Below are 6,097 nucleotides of genomic sequence, written 5' to 3'. Positions count from 1 at the left end.
CAGGCGGCAGCTCTTGATCCTGGAGGGACCTGGGAACCACAGAGACTCCAGATCTACTGGACCTGGCCTGGCACACACCCCGAGTCATTATCTGCGTCCGGCGTTTGCTTGATCCTGGAGGGACCTGGCTCACACACCGACTCAGTATCTTATGAATCTGTGTCCACCGTTGGCGTGCTGTTCTTTGCAAATGCACAGTTGGAAAGAAAATATATTTATAGGAACATTTCAGCAGGCTCAAGATAATTAATACAGAGATCATTATTCACTGTTTTAATCAACTGGCAGCCATAAAACATAGTGATAATAATCTGCATTTTCATGTGTGGAGGTGCGCTGAACGCCCTAACCGGAAACTCCCTATATGTACTAACTAGAACGCGGAAGTGGTTTTGAAGTTAGTCCATTGACGTGCTACATGTAAACGATATTATTTGTATTGTCCTGTAAAAATAATGCTGTTGCTGTTCATTTAAATTATTCAGCCTTTATGAGCAAGAAACCAATGCGCAAACGGCAATCTAATCGTTTTGATTTCAGCAAATCAGTTTGAGCGAATGCAGTGATTAATATTCATGAACCTGGCAGCTCATCAATCCTTAGTGCGGTTTATATTCTTATTAGTAAATACTGAGCCTTACACATTTGTCAATCATCCTAGCTTGCTCTTTGGGGAATGAGCCAGCGCTATGATCGGTCGAACTGATTCGAGTACAGCGTGTGCACCAGGTTTTTGCGTAGTTTAGAGTGACAAATCATAAGTAGTGTACTTTGGCAGGTCTAAGTCTGTTCTATCTCAATGTCTTTTTGATTTAAAGGCCTGAATTGATTAAACAAAAAAACATCTATTTTTCTTACTTTTTTGGCTTCTTTCTCCTTCATTCTCTCTGCAAACCAGGGACGACCTAACACGTTCTCTGAAGTCCAGTAGTCTTTTGCATGCAGCAGATTTGCTGTTAAATTTTCTGTGAAGAGAGCGGATAAATCACGTTTGACCTTTCTGTTGTAGGCTACACGTAAGGTGAATGTTACCATGACATACAAAGCATTTGTTGCTGTTACTATGACATGAGCATTTAATCACTGCTAACATTCAATATCAGTCCCCTGTGTTTTACCCTTTGCTCATTCGTCATCAAGCTTTGACACATCATTTTACTGTCACTTTATGTGTCACAGCTTTATATGTTTTCCAAGCAATGTAATTTCCATTTCGTTCTTGTTATCGATCTTACCCAGGTCATCCATTTGAAATGTCCACAGAAAATAAAGGTCCAGTGTTTGTTGATACCTGGTTTCAAATCCTGCAAGCAATACATTTCCAGTGTTTAGTAAAACATCACCAGTCATCAGCAGTCATCAGTGATCTGTGTTCATAAAGCCAACTCACTTTTGATGTATTTTTCGGCAAAGTGTGCATATTTTATATGCAGGCTTTTTGGGTTGATCAGTATAAATCTCTTGAGTACTGGGTAAAGAATACCAGCATCAAAGCAGTGTTGCGCTGCATATCTTGGATTTGGTCCCTGATGCGGTACACTGTCTTTTTAGTCAAGCGCCCTCTTTTTCTTCTGATGAACTCACTCAAGGTCACATAGGCAGGAAGATGTTCCATTATCAGGATAATTTGGTCTTCCAAGATGAAACGCTCATATAACTGTATGAAATGGTCGCAAGTTGGAAACTTTTGGATTTCCAGCAATGTTGTGCCCTCTTCGACAAACTCAGGCTACAGAAAAGAGATAGACAAAACATTCGCTAATTTCAAATCTCTTAATGAAAGAGTGAGGGAAATAAAAGATGAAAGCATTAGCTATGTTTCCACCAGCCTGTTTTTTTATGCACATTTTGAAGTCTCGCATCAGAAACGGCAAATAAGAAAAAAATCCCTCAAGTCGCAAAAAAGTTCACACACTCGCTTGAGGTTTTTGACTTGTGCGAAAAAGGATTAATGCGAATTTTGGGAGATGGAAATGCATTTGCATTTGCATTTGAACTATTCAAAATAAAACCCTTGTAAGCACATCACACTTAAAACAGACCACACTTATAAGGTAGTTAAAGGTCGTCCCTGCTCGATATGACAGTTTCACCTGACAAATTCTACGTTCTGTCTTTAAGTTGTCTGTTATTGAAATGCATTCAAATGCTACTTTGTTTGCTTGTTTTCTGACCTGATATTAAGGATGAAAACACATCAAAATAACATTAAACGAGTGACTATTTGTGTCATGTGGCAGAGCAGTGTAGCGAAAGGATAATCATATTATCCTTACTTGTAGTAACATACAAAAATACAAAAAGGGAAAACAGCTCTCAGACAGGTACACTCTAAAAATGCTGGGTTATTTTATCTACCCAACCGCTGGGTTATGAAATGTTTTACCCATTATGGGTTATTTATATGGAAGTTGGGTTATTTTGTTCAACTCATGTGTTGAGTCAAAATCCATCAACCCAACATTATATCGTTTGACCCAGCACGTGGGTTGTTTGTGCTTCGAACGTCATCATATCGTCACCAGAGTCCACACACACCGAGCAGCGCTCGCAGAGACAATTTGGCGCTCGTCACAGCAGAGAACCTGACTGATCATCCAGCGAGGCAAACAAATAATAAAAGGTATGTGTACACTACATGACTAATTCACATTGTCTGTGTTGTGTTACCTATTAAATTACTATCTGTATATTGTCGATGTCGAGGCTAGTTGGTTGGTTTGGCTAACACCGTAGCTAACGTTAGCCATTTAGCCGTTATCAGCACGGATAGCCTGCTTATTTGGTCCGAATTACATTTTTGTTGGTGTTATACATTAAGCAAAAGTTTATTTTTATTCATGCGGATATGTGGGACTTGAAAGTAAATCATTACAGGATTAGTGTAAGAATAGTCTTTTGTGGTGAGAAACCGGGACAATTTTGAAAACTGAAAGGAGGACTCTGTGCGCGCCTGCGCCCCCTCATATCTTCTGAGGATTTGGTGCGACGTGACGCGGTACCGACACGTGTCTCCTGTTTCATCAATTTGTCCTGTTATTTTGCAGGTACTATTGTTACAACAACTTGATAATATGCACACAAGATATGTAATGTAAATGTATATGTTCATACCGCAGATATTTCGGGTAACGTTAATGACGTTCGGGGTTGTGAATATGTTGAATATAGGTCTATGCAGACTGTCCGCCATTTTGTGAACGCTGTAACACACGAGGTTATTGTGAAATGCGTTTAATTCGATTCAAATTGACTCCAGTTACAAGGTTATAGTGTTCATTATGAGTTTACTTTTATTTGTGTTTGGTTTAAGTTATGTATACATATAAAGATCGGATGCATTTATTTTGCAGAACTGTCTCTCTAATGTTACTTGGCCTTCTGCGCGGGGCCTGTAACATTAAGAAATATATAATATATTTTTGTGCCCTATGCAGTGAGCAGCCACAAATATTATTGTGCCGTAAAAACAGAGACAATTTACTTGTAACTTTATGCAATTTGTCATATGAATTGTAGAGAGGGAGGATTGTTTTCTCTGTATTTTGTATAACTTAAGTTGATGGCGCTCTTGCAAGGGCTCTCATACCAGGTAATTATTAAACAGAATAATTATTTGATGAAGCAAAACAGTCATATTTAAGTGACTGACAACTTTGTTCTTTTTTACAGAATGTACCATATCAGACGAACGTGCGTCACAGCTTAAATAATGGTTGAGAAACAATTCTCAGCCAGATAGAGACCTACATGCAGAACACGCAGTCGACATGGCCAAGTGGATTAGGGACTACAATTGGACCATCGATCAGATCCTCGAATAGTTCCCTTGCCCGATGACCAAAGGCATGGTAGGTATAGGGAAATATGATCTTGAATATGAGGATGCATTGTTTAAAACGTTTTATTAGTATGCTACATTGAATTGGTTTTAAAAATGTGTTTTCCATTTTATAGATTGCACAGAACTTTCTTGTCCTGCATTGGGATGCTGCATCAAAGTTGTTTGAAACATGGCTACCCATCTATGCTGAGAAGATCCTGTACCTGGCAAGACAGAGCTGACATTGCCCCTGGATGGATTAACACCAGGTAATATATTCGTAATATAATATATTAATATATTAGCATTCCTCTTTCCAACATTTTTGAAGTTTTTTGACCAAAAACTTTTCACATAATTTTGGCCAGAATAGTGACTTGGTGAATAGAGAATAGTGAGTGATATCATCATAGGAATAGTTAAATCCGTCAGCCTCTTTATGCTAATTGGGTACAAAAAATGGCAAGTTTTCACAGCAGAATCAACACAGCGGTACCGGTGTAACTAATAACATTAACCAGTCCCTCCAGAAAAACGCAGAGTTTTTTTGTGATTGTTGCGGGCAAAAATCCTTGATTATGTGGCACGTTTTCTTAAAAAATGCGATGGAATATGCAGGATATTTATGCGACGATATTGCGGGGATTGTGAAATCACAGGTATGCCATTCCACATTGTATTGACACCTATGTCTTACAGATGGTGTTGGGGAACTCGCCCTGAGGCAGCTGCCAGCCTTGCTTCCACCTACAACTTGGAGAGTTGGCCATGGCCGTGGTGCGAAAGTGGTTTGCCACACCATTCAGGAATGCAGCTTGGCCTTCATCGACCATAAGCCTGTAAGTCCTCAAACACATCTAAAGGGGGAAACTTTATTCATTTTATCAACATATCTGAGCTCAAGACTGTGACGCACACATGCATATCCAGGTGGTTTTTTTACTATACTTTTGGGGACAGTTATCAAATATAGCCTGACAGTATTCGGAAAATGGCTGTTCTATAAGCTTAACTTGGTCACTATCAAAGCATCCTGGGCTTCTAGAACACCTCAGCAGTGCCACAGGCTGGTAACCTCTGTACCACACCACACTGATGCAGTAATTTGTTCTAAAACAGGCACCAACAAAGCATTGAGTGCAGAAATTAACATAATTATCAGAAAGTTGACACTTTTGTATTTTAACCCATTTGGATCTGACTCTATGAGGTTGACTCTAAAGAAGTCTTCTAAATCTACAACGCATTCGCGGCCCATCTATCTGACCACCTAACCCCGCTGCCCATCGGCCAGATAGGATAGTCAGATAGGTGGGCCACATTCGTTTTCTGAGCATGTTTATTGTAATGATATATCATCAATCCATTTATGGCTTTTTAGGTCAATTGAGGTCTGAATTGGTTTTTTTTTTTTTTTTTTTTTCTGTAATGTTATGTGCAATGAGATGTAGACTATTACAGTTCAACTTTTTTAATTATAAATGCACCAAATCTTTTCCAAATTGTAAAGCTAACTAGACTTTATCATAAAACAATTTCTCTAGTGAGGACCAGGAAAATGGTCCTCACAATGTCTATATTTTAATTATACTATAGTAGTCGGTAGACATTTGGTCCTTACTCACTTGCACTCTCTAACTCCCGCTCTCTTGTATTCTTTCTTTTTTAGCCTGGAATAAACATGGTGGAGTACCTTCATGAGGCCAAGGCATGCAAATCTCCACTGCACCAGTTCCACTATATTTTTTATATGAACTGCACCAGTTCCACTATATTGTTGCAATTAATTAATGTTATAATAAAAAAAATTCAGAGATTCCATTGTTGTTTTGTTTTTGTATTGTTTAAGTGTTTATTGCATAATATATGCATGAATCTAGCATGTATTCTGTTCTAAGTTTGTAGTTTAACAGTTTTATAGCTATGGGTAGTCTATTGCAATTTATTTTCTTAAATTGTACTGTAATGTGTTAGAATTAATCTGGTATTTGGGTTAATTTTACCCAGAATTTGGGTACACTATATAACTAATATGTAGTTAAATCAACCCATAATTGTAATTAATTTGACCCAGCATTTGGGTACACTATATAACTAATATGTAGTTAAATCAACCCATAATTGTAATTAATTTGACCCAGCATTTGGGTACACTATATAACTAATATGTAGTTAAATCAACCCATAATTGTAATTAATTTGACCCAGCATTTGGGTACACTATATAACTAATATGTAGTTAAATCAACCCATAATTGTAATTAGTTTGACCCA

The 6,097-nt window shown here is 38.1% G+C and overlaps 1 long non-coding RNA gene across 1 annotated transcript; it reads left to right on the top strand.

Moving 5' to 3' along the window:
• The first annotated feature begins 3,898 nt into the window (after positions 1-3,898).
• LOC307157767 lies at positions 3,899-5,597 on the top strand. Its single transcript, XR_013821067.1, has 3 exons — positions 3,899-4,092; positions 4,523-4,662; positions 5,493-5,597. It is a non-coding gene; the product is annotated as an uncharacterized lncRNA (long non-coding RNA).
• Positions 5,598-6,097: the final 500 nt, after the last annotated feature.

The sequence above is a fragment of the Squalius cephalus genome (genome assembly GCF_949319135.1).
Source record: "Squalius cephalus genome assembly, chromosome: 4".
NCBI lineage: Eukaryota > Metazoa > Chordata > Actinopteri > Cypriniformes > Leuciscidae > Squalius > Squalius cephalus.
This window is presented reverse-complemented; position numbering and strand designations above follow the sequence as displayed.